This window comes from Lolium perenne, chromosome 1 (assembly GCF_019359855.2).
Source record: "Lolium perenne isolate Kyuss_39 chromosome 1, Kyuss_2.0, whole genome shotgun sequence".
Classification (NCBI taxonomy): Eukaryota; Viridiplantae; Streptophyta; class Magnoliopsida; order Poales; family Poaceae; genus Lolium; species Lolium perenne.
The window spans coordinates 155,866,145-155,877,758 of NC_067244.2; positions in this window are offsets into that span (position 1 = coordinate 155,866,145).

The following is an 11,614-nucleotide window of genomic DNA, read 5'->3' on the forward strand; positions in this document are numbered from 1 at the left end:
GAGGTGGGGCGGCTAGGGTTTGGGAGAGGGGTGGCCGGCCACTTAGGGGGTGCGGCCAAGCTATGGCTTGAGGTAGCCGGCCCCCTCCCCTTGTCCCTCATTATATAGGTGGAACACCCAAGAGTTGGTCTACAAGTCTTCGAATAAGACCCCAAACCAAAACCTTCCATATGACATGAAACCTACCCAAGGTGGGATTCCCACTTGAGGTGGGATTCCCACCTTTCCTTGGGAGGGGGTGGCCGGCCACCATAGGTGGAGTCCACCTGGGACTCCACCCCCTAGGGCTGGCCGGCCAAGCTTGGTGGAGTCCCTCCGGGACTCCGCCTTCCATAGTAATTTATTCCGGACTTTTCTAGAACCTTCTAGAACCTTCCATAAATGCACCGGATCATTTTCAAACTTATAAAATGACTTCCTATATATGAATCTTATTCTCCGGACCATTCCGGAACTCCTCGTGATGTCCTGGATCCCATCCGAGACTCCGAACAAAACTTCGAACTCCATTCCATATATTCAATATCTACTAAAACGACATCAAACCTTAAGTGTGTCACCCTACGGTTCGCGAACTATGTGGACATGGTTGAGAACTCTCTCCGACCAATAACCGATAGCGGGATCTGGAGATCCATAATGGCTCCCACATATTCAACGATGACTTAGTGATCGAATGAACCATTCACATACGATACCGATTCCCTTTGTCACGCGATATTTTACTTGTCCGAGGTTTGATCATCGGTATCTCTATACCTTGTTCAACCTCGTCTCCTGACAAGTACTCTTTACTCGTACCGTGGTATGTGGTCTCTTATGAACCATTCATATGCTTGTAAGCTATTTAGACGACATTCCACCGAGAGGGCCCAGAGTATATCTATCCGTCATCGGGATGGACAAATCCCACTATTGATCCATATGCCTCAACTCATACTTTCCGGATACTTAATCCCACATTTATAACCACCCATTTACGCAGTGGTGTTTGATGTAATCAAAGTACCTTTCCGGTATAAGTGATTTACATGATCTCATGGTCGAAAGGACTAGGTAACTATGTATCGAAAGCTTATAGCAAATAACTTAATGACGTGATCTTATGCTACGCTTAATTGGGTGTGTCCATTACATCATTCATATAATGATATAACCTTGTTATTAATAGCATCCAATGTTCATGATTATGAAACTATAATCATCTATTAATCAACAAGCTAGTTAAGAGGCTTACTAGGGACTCATTGTTGTTTACATAACACACATGTATCAATGTTTCGGTTAATACAATTATAGCATTGTATATAAACATTTATCATAAACACAAAGATATATAATAACCACTTTTATTATTGCCTCTTGGGCATATCTCCAACACTAAGAAACAATAAAATTTTAACAACACTTTTACTATTTTGTAGTATTGTTCAACTTGTCAACGGAGGCGGCGTTTTGGCTTATAGGAGCAAATGCTTCCTTTATACAAAACTAGCTGGGTGGCCCGCGAATTCGCGGGGCTAGATAATCTTTGGGCGTTAGATAATTTAGGGATATGTTACATTTTCCTTTAAAAAATTGAAATTATCATTCAATATTTACATACATTGTTTAATGTTTCAACAATATTTAATTTAATTTAAAATTGTGATCATTAAATTTATTTTCTCACATTTGTCAAAATGAGAGCAAACTATTTATTTCCCCATCTGTTAATTTAGACTAATATGTTTGGAATAATGAATTTGTGGACGTTTCATTTTGCTCCTAAATATTTTCATCCTATTCATCTTTTTAGGGATCATTTCCCCATCTGGCATTACTCAAGTTCTGAAAAAAAATCTAGCTCACCATGTTATTTTTCCAGCAAAATTTCTTTCATTTTTAACCATGTCCTTCTCACTTATTTCTTCGGTATATACATGGTCTTGTTGACCTGGTAAAAATACCAATGCGACTACTGCAACTGCAAGGTATAGACCAGGCACAGTAAGCTGCTTGAGTTGTCATTGATGCAAACTGCATACGGTATCATCATGTTTTCATTGTTGTTCGTATGCCATGAAATTAAAAGTGGCAAAAATAATTAATGCAAGCAATACAAATTGGGAGCGTTACCTTTATTATTAGACTGATATCTGCCCGAATAAATTGAATTTCAAAATGTTCCTCTGTTTCATAATCAATTTGTTTACATAGTTTGGAGTTGAATTTGTTTGAACCATATTTAGAGATGTATTTTTAATCTAAGTTAAATTCATATTGATCGTATTTATAAATTTACTCTTCAAGGCATTAATATGAATTATGTAAAAAGCAAATAATTACTCTATTTCATAATACCTCCTCCTCGAAATAGGCTTTCTTCCCGCTTTATAAATAAATCAACCACATCCGAGAACCAACCTGAGGTTGGGTGGTTAGGAGGGTGGTTGTACCCCCAGTCCACCAGAGTTATGTTAGGTTTCCCCGGCCGTCCGACCTATGTTAGGTTTCCAGGTTCGAATTCCAGGTTCAATGCATGCACCGCATGTTAGCTCAAGAAGATGATAGAACCTGTTTGAGAACTTGATACGTTGGGCAGTCAGTCCCGTCATTGGACTTTTGGAGCAGGTGCTTGGTGAGCACCCGTATCCATACCGTGTATGTTGCATCAAGATTCGTGCAAATTTTTTTTGTTCCTCTCGCAAACAATTTCTCATTTTTGCATCTCTCACACCACACATTATTTGAATAAAATTTTTTGCAGATCACTTAAACATAACAATTGGAACATGGGAAAAATAGTTTGGATTTTTTTATTAATTGTGTGTATATATATTTAAAGAATTTATTTTGAATTTTAAATAATTTGAAATTTAAAATTGCACAAAAAGTTCCAAACTATTTTCCCCCATTCTATTTGTTATCTTCGAGTGACTTGCAAAAAAATAAAATCAAAAAAGTGTATAATTTGAGAGAACTGAAAAAGCAAAAGTCAAAAAAAGAGGAGGTGCGCAGAGCGCACCTGCACTCTTGCAGTTTTCCCGTCAGTCTAAGCATTTATTTCATGGAATCGAAATCAACTGTAGTCCACACTTCTGATCGAAAACTGAACCCATAGTGGCGCTGCCGTTCGCACAATCCATACTGCTGTTGCGCTCTGGTTTCTCGTCATATGTTATATGGACATTGATCCGATCCTAACCACTACATGCTCAGCTATTGTTTCTCGCACGATTACTATCGATTTTGCAGTAGTTCGTAGAACTATCTGTATACTTAGGTCAGGCCGTCGCCCGTCAGGCCCTTGTGTGTTCCACACTTTTCTGTCCCAAGATTGTCAAAAGTCTCACCAACATCGTCGAGCTCATCAGAGCTCATGATCGCTATCGATTTTGAAGTAGTTCATAGAACTTTCTGTATACTAAGGTCAGTGCCTTCTGCCTTGTGTCCGCACTTTTCTGTCGCGAGATCGTCAAAGGCCTCACCAGCATCATCGAGCTCATCGGAGGTTTTCTAGCGTCCTTTGTAGAAGGCACGAAGCTTCCATCTACATGTCCACTTGACGGCCAATACCACCTCCGAGGCACGATTCTGCTGTTCCTGAAGATGGCATAGGTCGGGGCCTTATGTGTTCTGCACTTTGCCGTCGCCAGATCACCAAAGGTCTTGCCGTCATCGTCGATCCCATCGGAGGTGCTTCGATCTCGATGTCCGCTGGACGGCCACTACCACCTCGGAGGAGTGCTTCTACTTTTGCTGGAGATGCCACAGGTTGGGGCCTTGTGTGCTCCGTACTTTGTGCAGGTTCTGGCGATCTGTGTGACCGGCATATCCTTGTCCCGAAATCGATCGGCGACCCGCTCCTTAAGCTGGCTGGGGCCTGGCGGCGTGGCCGCTGGGCGATGGCGACCTAGAACATCTGGGATTTTAGATCGATCGAGGGGAGTAGGCAGTCTCGGTTCTGCAATCGAGCGGAGCAATTGCGCTCGATCGCTGATGTGTATTCCTTTTCATGGCTGGGTTGCATTGCATCGATCCTTACACCAGTATGCTCTTCAGAGTTCAGACGATGTTGTTTCTTGCCCGATCGCTATGGAGCCTACCGTAGATGTTGCTGTATACTCAGGCCATGGCCTTGTTTGTTCCGTGCTTTGCCGTCGTCAGATCGTCAATGCTCTCGCAGCCATCATCGAGCTCATCAGAGGTTTTGTAGAGACCTTTGTAGGTCAAGGTAGGACGCTTCCATCTCCATATATATCCACCGGACGGTGCCACAACTATCAAACGATCGGGATCTACAACTCCTGAGCCGTTCAAAATCTGGAAAGGTGAGCTGATAAACCGGCTCCAAGGTGGGCTAAGCAATACTAATATCGCGCAGTTGTTGAGAAAACGGTGGAGACGTGGAGAATTGTCTTTTTGATCGTTGTATGCATGCACGTAGTAGTTTCCTTATCTATCTATATCTATACCTAATAATAAAGGAGGTTTGGTCCATCCGCCAGTACGTTTTCGTCCGTCGTCCGAAGCTCAAGTTCTGTTCGTCCCACGGTCTATTCTTCATACCTTTTGCTTCCTGCCACACGAGCACCGTAGATTCCTGGAAAAAACCCGATTGCTTAGGCTTCAACCATCGCGCAGCGTCACGTTGCCGTATTGGTGTTGGACCCAGCTGCAAGCGATCTCTTGGATGCTCCGATCGTAATAAAAGGAAAATAAGTCTCGTGAAGGAAACTGATCCTAGGCAAAGTCGGGTATCCTGGCCGGACCCGAGTCTTTTTGAATCTATAAATCTCGGAGCCATCGTTGACTTGCATCAAACCAAATCGATCGATCCGATCAACAAATTCAGAGTTCCAAGCTATTAGATATGCGAGCCAGCGATTCGACGAGATAGGTATAAATCGCAGGAGCTCGCTGTAGTTGGGTTTCGCCGAAGGCGAGGACGGAAGGAGGCGCTCGGCTAGGTCGAGTTGTGGGTGTCGCTCGGGTGGGCTCATAGAGCGACAAGTTGCGGACATGAACTCCAGGAAGTCTTCGTTGATCGGAGAAGCTTCCTCAGGCGGAAATTTTGCAGGGTCAAGGATTTTAGGTGCTCACGCCTCATGCCAGATCGACCTACTGCTCATTCCTGCAGCGCTTTTTCACGCGGCAACGGAGTCTACGAGAAGATATGCTGCCGCCCGCCATCTGCTTGTGCTCGACTACATCTGCCACACAGCTGGTCGATCCAACTCGGCGAGTTCAGGGCGCTCAATTCAGTTTGACTATATGTCCGTGTGAGCAGCAAAGCAATAAAAAATGGAGAAGTCGAATCAGCCTGTTTACTTTTCATCGGGAGGTCAACAATTGTGCTTCGTTTGCCATCAGCTATTCACATGCACCAGCGGTGGTATGTGCAAGTTCAGTCTTCTTGAATTCTTGCTGGAGGAGGAGACACTAATTGCGATCAACAGCGGTGGCATGTGCAAGTTCAGTCTCCTTGAATTCTTGCTGGAGGAATACACTATAACAAATTCACCCGAGCCTTCGGATTGCGGAACGGTTCCGTGCTTGGAATATTTGGGGATTATTGTGATCATGTTGAAGACAAAAGGTTAGCATTGTAAACACCAATATCACCATGAAATCAACTTCCTGATTCAATTTAAGAGAATCCGCGGCATCTGGTCATATTTGCCAGGATGCTTGAAGTCAACATATCCTTGCTACGTAAGCAAGTTCTCTCCTGGATTATACAGGAAATTCATTCTGCTATCGCGCAGTACTGTACGTCCACAGTTACTCTGTATTTCCTGCTCATTTTTGTTAGCTAAAGGAGTGCGTTACCTCACTAGAGAGAGATGTGAGCTGCATAATTTCTTCTTTAGTAAATTCTATGTCTACTGGGATCGTTCATTGATGTAGATAAACACATTATACATGCAACCGTTCTTTTGAGCAACAAATTTGTTTCAACTCCTAATGAATCCCAATTGGTTTATAAATGATTAATTTTTTTCCTTGTAGGTTTCAGTTTTGTAAGTTGAACATCTCCTAAAATATTTTGACATCATCTTTTCTTGTGATGTTCTGTGTCAGCGTGTATTCGATGGCCTCCGGCAAAAATTTGGAGCATGGTGAAAATTCAGTACATTTTCTTTAAGTGATCACAGCTGTTACCATATGGAAGAATATTGTGGACATTCCTGCAGACCTGCAACTATAGCGATAGAGGTTTATGGTTAATTAGAATGTTGAATACTACCTGCAAAGGTAGCTTACAAACTCTTAAGGACCAACAATACTTTACCACATTTGAAATGCTTCCGATTCTTGCAAATCTATGTCAAAATGCACAAGTCCAGTCATACTTATGAATGTTATTTAAGCTCAAACTGAAAGACCGATAGTAGAACATCATGCAAAACTTGAATGCAGTTACCTCTTTTTCAGTGCCATACTGCGGAGAGCATTAGTATGACGATCGCTTGCCTACAACATTGCAGGTAAGAAACATTCACTTACAACAAAAGAGATCGTCGCAACGGTGTTTAGGACAAAGGAAATAGACGTAGTGGGTGGGTGTGGTCAAGGTACGCTAATTGTGCACTGTGATATTACAAAGATTGACATCATTAGAGGTGTGAGTTCTCAGTTGTGGCACCTTTGTGTTTTTCTCCCGTTGCAACGCACGGGCAATTTTCCTAGTCTTTTAAACGGTTGTACGTGTACTGTACGTCTCCGGTTAAACAGGTCATTCGTTAATATCGTGCACTTACTTTTTTTTGCGGGAACTTTTGTTAATCTAAGGCGTTCGTTTCTGCTGTCTCATCTGGGATTAATCTAAGCCATCCATGCTGTCTCATCTGGGATTAATCTAAGCCATCCATTGCTTGTTGTTTTAATAATATAATAGATAATTAAAAAATAATTTTAAAAATGTTAAAAAAAATTGACATAATTTTTTTGGTGTACATCGTGACATTCTATGTTAGTGCACAAGTTTTCGTGAAGATACAACATTTTATGTGGCGTGTAGAAAAAAGACAAAAAAAATGTCCTGCACGTAGTCATGTTATAGCATCAAATTTTGTCTTTTTTACAGGAGCCACAGAATTTTTTAGTTTTTTTTTAAACTTGTGTACTAACATAAAATGTGTAGATGTACATGGAAAATTTTATTTTAGAAATTTTTGACACTTCAAAATGTAGATTCACACAGCGGGAGCAAATGCTCCTGTGAGCCAAAGTGAATATCCCCTTGTCAACGCTCTATTTTTGTATTATATGTATGTTAGATTGATTAGGCCACTTTTTGTGTGTGAATCTCTTATTTGAGCCCAAATTATAGCACCTTTACACTTGTATTTATTTTCACTGGTACTTACATGTAAATTAGTAAGTTACTAAGCTACTAAATGGCATGCAATTTAAATGTCAATGGGAAAAAAATTTAGGTCCATGTCTCAAATTGACTTGACGAACTAGAAAACAACCAATTGCTAAATAGACTCTCCCTAAAGTAAGCTTAGGAATATATATGCAATAACACCAGTTTACTATAACGACACAAATGGTATTTCTTCCCCACTTCGCCTCTATGTGGCAGTTAGGTTTCTTTACAAAATCTCTTATTCGGTTTTATAAATGGGGTACTTGTAGAAAATCTTTTCAAATCCTGGTTAATGAGGTCATGTCCGGGGGTTCTCTTATAAGACCTTTGCCGCTAACCTCCACTTAAGACTTTTCTACAATCCAATATGCAGATGATACCCTAATTATGTTGCCAACTGTCATGAACCAATTAATCCATCTGAAGTCTATCCTTCAAAGTTTTGGGAAGGCCACCGGTCTAAAGGTTAATTTTTTTTGAGGAATCGGCAGGAGCATTACCTTTTCATAAAGAAGCGGGAAAATGACCAGTTAATAAGGAAAATTGAAAACCGAACAACACAACGCAACACACCGGTCCTGAGATCGCGCACCACACGAGTCGACGACTCTTCCGCCCAAGCGGCAAAAGACGACACCCAAAAGCTTTAAAAACGAACCTGGAGTCGCAGCTCCAGCATCCAAACCCCCGCCAACCCACCCACACCGGTCCCAAGACAGCGCCCCAACGAAGCCATCGGCTCTACCAACCAAGCGGCCAGAGCCAACACCTGACAACAGGACGACGAAGGCCACACAAGCAACACAATGTCGAAGCCCCGAAGCCACCGCTCCGGCGTCCACGCCGATCCCGAGACCGCGCACCAGCCGTGTCGACGCCTCCGCCACCCAAGCGACCAGAGACGACACCACAATGCAGATGAGATCCCGGAGCCGCCGCTCCGGCTTCCACGCCGGTCCCGAGACCGCGCACACGCCTGGCCGACAGAGAAGCAAAGAAAAGCAAGCCAACCAACGTAGACTAGCGAAGTACCGGGTCTCCAAGGTGTGTGCCACTTCGGCCACAGCTAGAGTTTAGGTTTTCACCCGGAGAGTCCGAGACTCGAAGCAACGAGAGAGGTGAAGGAGCTCCTCAGTGATGCCTCCAGCAAGGGGATGACGTCCTAGGGCGCCGACCTCACCGACATCGGCCTAGGTCGGTGGAGTTCTTTCGCGCGAAGTTCACCATACCCAAGTAGAAGGAGTCTGTCCGTCAAGTTGAAGATGACAAGCCCGCCATGTAGCTCGCTGCCGCCGCCTTGCAGCACACAACACACCACGGCACCTCCTGCCACGGTGCGCCTGGCCACACCCTCCATCCGGGGCTGCCGCCCCGACGTCCTCATCGCAGCTCCCGCAACCTCTTGCCCCACCGCCCACACGACCATGGCAAAAAGCAGCGGCGAGCCACCGAGCAGCCAGCCAGGCCACCCCGCAGCACTAGCCAAAGGGCCACGCCACGTACATCCCCGCAGCATGAAGAAATTCCACGCGCTCACCTCCGGGCAGCCATTTACGGAGACCGAGGGGGCCGGCGAGCCTGTCCCCAGAACGGATCTGGGGAGCCCCAGATCGAAATCCACACAGCCGCAAGACACGAAGCCGGCTGCCGCCCGACCTCCGCCGATGCAGCACCGGCGCGGAGACCGCCACCGCCTCCGGGGCTGCCGCCCCGGCATCCACGCGCCGATGAGCTGTCCGACGATGTCCCAGTCGCATCAGCCCTCCACATGCGCCTCCAGTCGATGTGAATAAGCCCATGCCACCTTTGGCAGCAGGGCCCGCCACCGCGGCAAGGGCCGACGGTAGCGGCAACGAGGGGGGAGGCCGGTGTGGAGGGTTTGTGGCGGCGGCGGGAGCCCCCGGTGTCGTCTGGGTGCGACACGAGGGAGGGGGTCTAAAGGTTAATTATGGGAAATCCAATTTAATTCCCATCAATATTGAGGCCGGTTGATTTCAAGTCCTTCTTGATACCCTAAATTGTCAGAAGGGTAGTCTTCCTTTTACCTATTTGGGTCTTCCTTTAAGTACTACAAAGCCAAGAAATGAGTTTTTATGCCTCTTGTACTTACTGCACAGAGGAGATTATCATCCCGTTCCATAGATCTCAACTATGGTGACAAGCTTAGGATTATCAATTATATATTGTCTTCCTTGCCCACCTTTTACTTAAGCACTCTGAAGGTTTATCATTGGGTTTAAAAGGAATTTTACAAGTACAGGTGACAGTACCTCAGGAGGAAGAGAGATATTGAGGAAAAAGTACTCCCCTAGCGGCCTTGGACTTGTCTTTTGTTGAAGCATCTTCATAAGTTTTTGAATCATGCTAATATGCATTGGGTTAAGTTGGTTTGGGAGGCATACTATTCCACTGCTCTGCAACCTACAAATTCAAGAGAAGTGTCCTTCTCGTGGAGGGATTATTTGAAATGTCTCGTTGCTTTTAAAGCTTTAGCTCATTGCACAATTGCCTCTGGTACTTCAACTCTCTTGTGGCATGATGTGTGGCTTCAGGAGCCCCTCGGCAGGAAATTTCCTCATCCTTTTCCTTTTCTAAGGATGACAACGTCTTAATTGCAACAGTTTTGGGACTGGACTTTCTTTATCGTAATTTCCATTTTCCATTTTCCACTTTCAGCTGAAGCTTTTACACAATTCCATAAACTGCAAGATATCCTTGATAGATTACATGAGACGGAGTGCCATGATAAGGGGCTTGCCTTTGCGTGTGATGCCACTTTTTTTTTTAAACGAGGCAAAAGCATTGCCTTCTATATTGATATAGAAGGAGCAAACATAGAGGCCTAGGCCAACGGACAAAAGAAAAAGAACAATAACGAAATTATGCCGTTATGTCAGCCAGGTGTTTAGCTCCCGCCAAAATCCAGTTCTTGTTCTCATCCTTTATCTTTTGCATGACTGCCAAAGGCATAGAAGCCTTGTTACTGAAAACCCTGGCATTTCGCTCCTTCCACAGCTCCCATATTATCAGAGTGACGGCAGATTTCAAGCCCTCCGGGCAGGCGGTTGATGATCTCGTGATGGCATGCCAGTAATGTAGAACACTTTCGCGGCCCGATCCCAGATCCAGAAGCAACGATGGGCACGAGAGCCAGTTGGCCGCGTGCTGCCAAACCCTCTTGGAGTATATGCACTCAAAAAGAATGTGTCTTGCGGTTTCCGTCTGGCATTTGCAAAGCTGGCAAGTAGGTTGATGAGGCCATCCACGGATTGCAAGGCGGTCGGAGGTCCACAACCTATTTTGGACAACAAGCCAAGCAAAAAAAAATGGCATTTTGGGGGGGCCCATGTCTTCCAAACAATGTTCTTGAAGGAGCAAGGAATTGATCCCATGAACTGTGCTTTGTAGGCCGATTGAGTGGAGTAGGAGCCGCTAGAGTGAGAGTCCAAGAGATGCTGTCGTTGATTCCTGGGGTGAGGACAATGTCATGTATCAGTCCCCAAAGGGCGACGAACTGGGACATGTGCTCCACCGTGAAGTTGTTGACCGAAATGTCTGTAATCCATTTGTCATGGTCAAGGGCATCTTGAACACATCTTTTCTTTCTTTTGGAGACCTCAAAAATTTTAGGCGCCATGGATTGGAGGGTTTTAACATTAAGCCAAGAGCTGGACCAAAAGAAAGCTTTGCGGCCATCACCGATAGAGACCTTAGTTGCTGCATTGAATAAGGTCTTGTCTGTTTCATCATTTGGGGTTTCCAGGCCCACTGATACGTCTCCGTCGTATCGATAATTTCTTATGTTCCATGCCACATTATTGATGATATCTACATGTTTTATGCATACTTTATGTCATATTTATGCATTTTCCGGCACTAACCTATTAACGAGATGCCGAAGAGCGATTGCTTTGTTTCAAGCTGTTTTTGGTTTCAGAAATCCTAGTAAGGAAATATTCTCGGAATTGGACGAAATCAACGCCCAGGGGCCTATTTTCACACGAAGCTTCCAGAAGAACGAAGGAGTCACGAAGTGGGGCCACGGGACGCCGACACACTAAGGCGGCGCGGCCAAGGGGGGGCCCGCGCCGCCCTACTATGTGGCCCCCCTGTCAGGCCCCCTGACCTATCTCCTCCGCCTACTTAAAGCCTTCGTCGCGAAACCCCCAGTACCGAGAGCCACGATACGGAAAACCTTCCAGAGACGCTGCCGCCGCCAATCCCATCTCGGGGGATTCAGGAGATCGCCTCCGG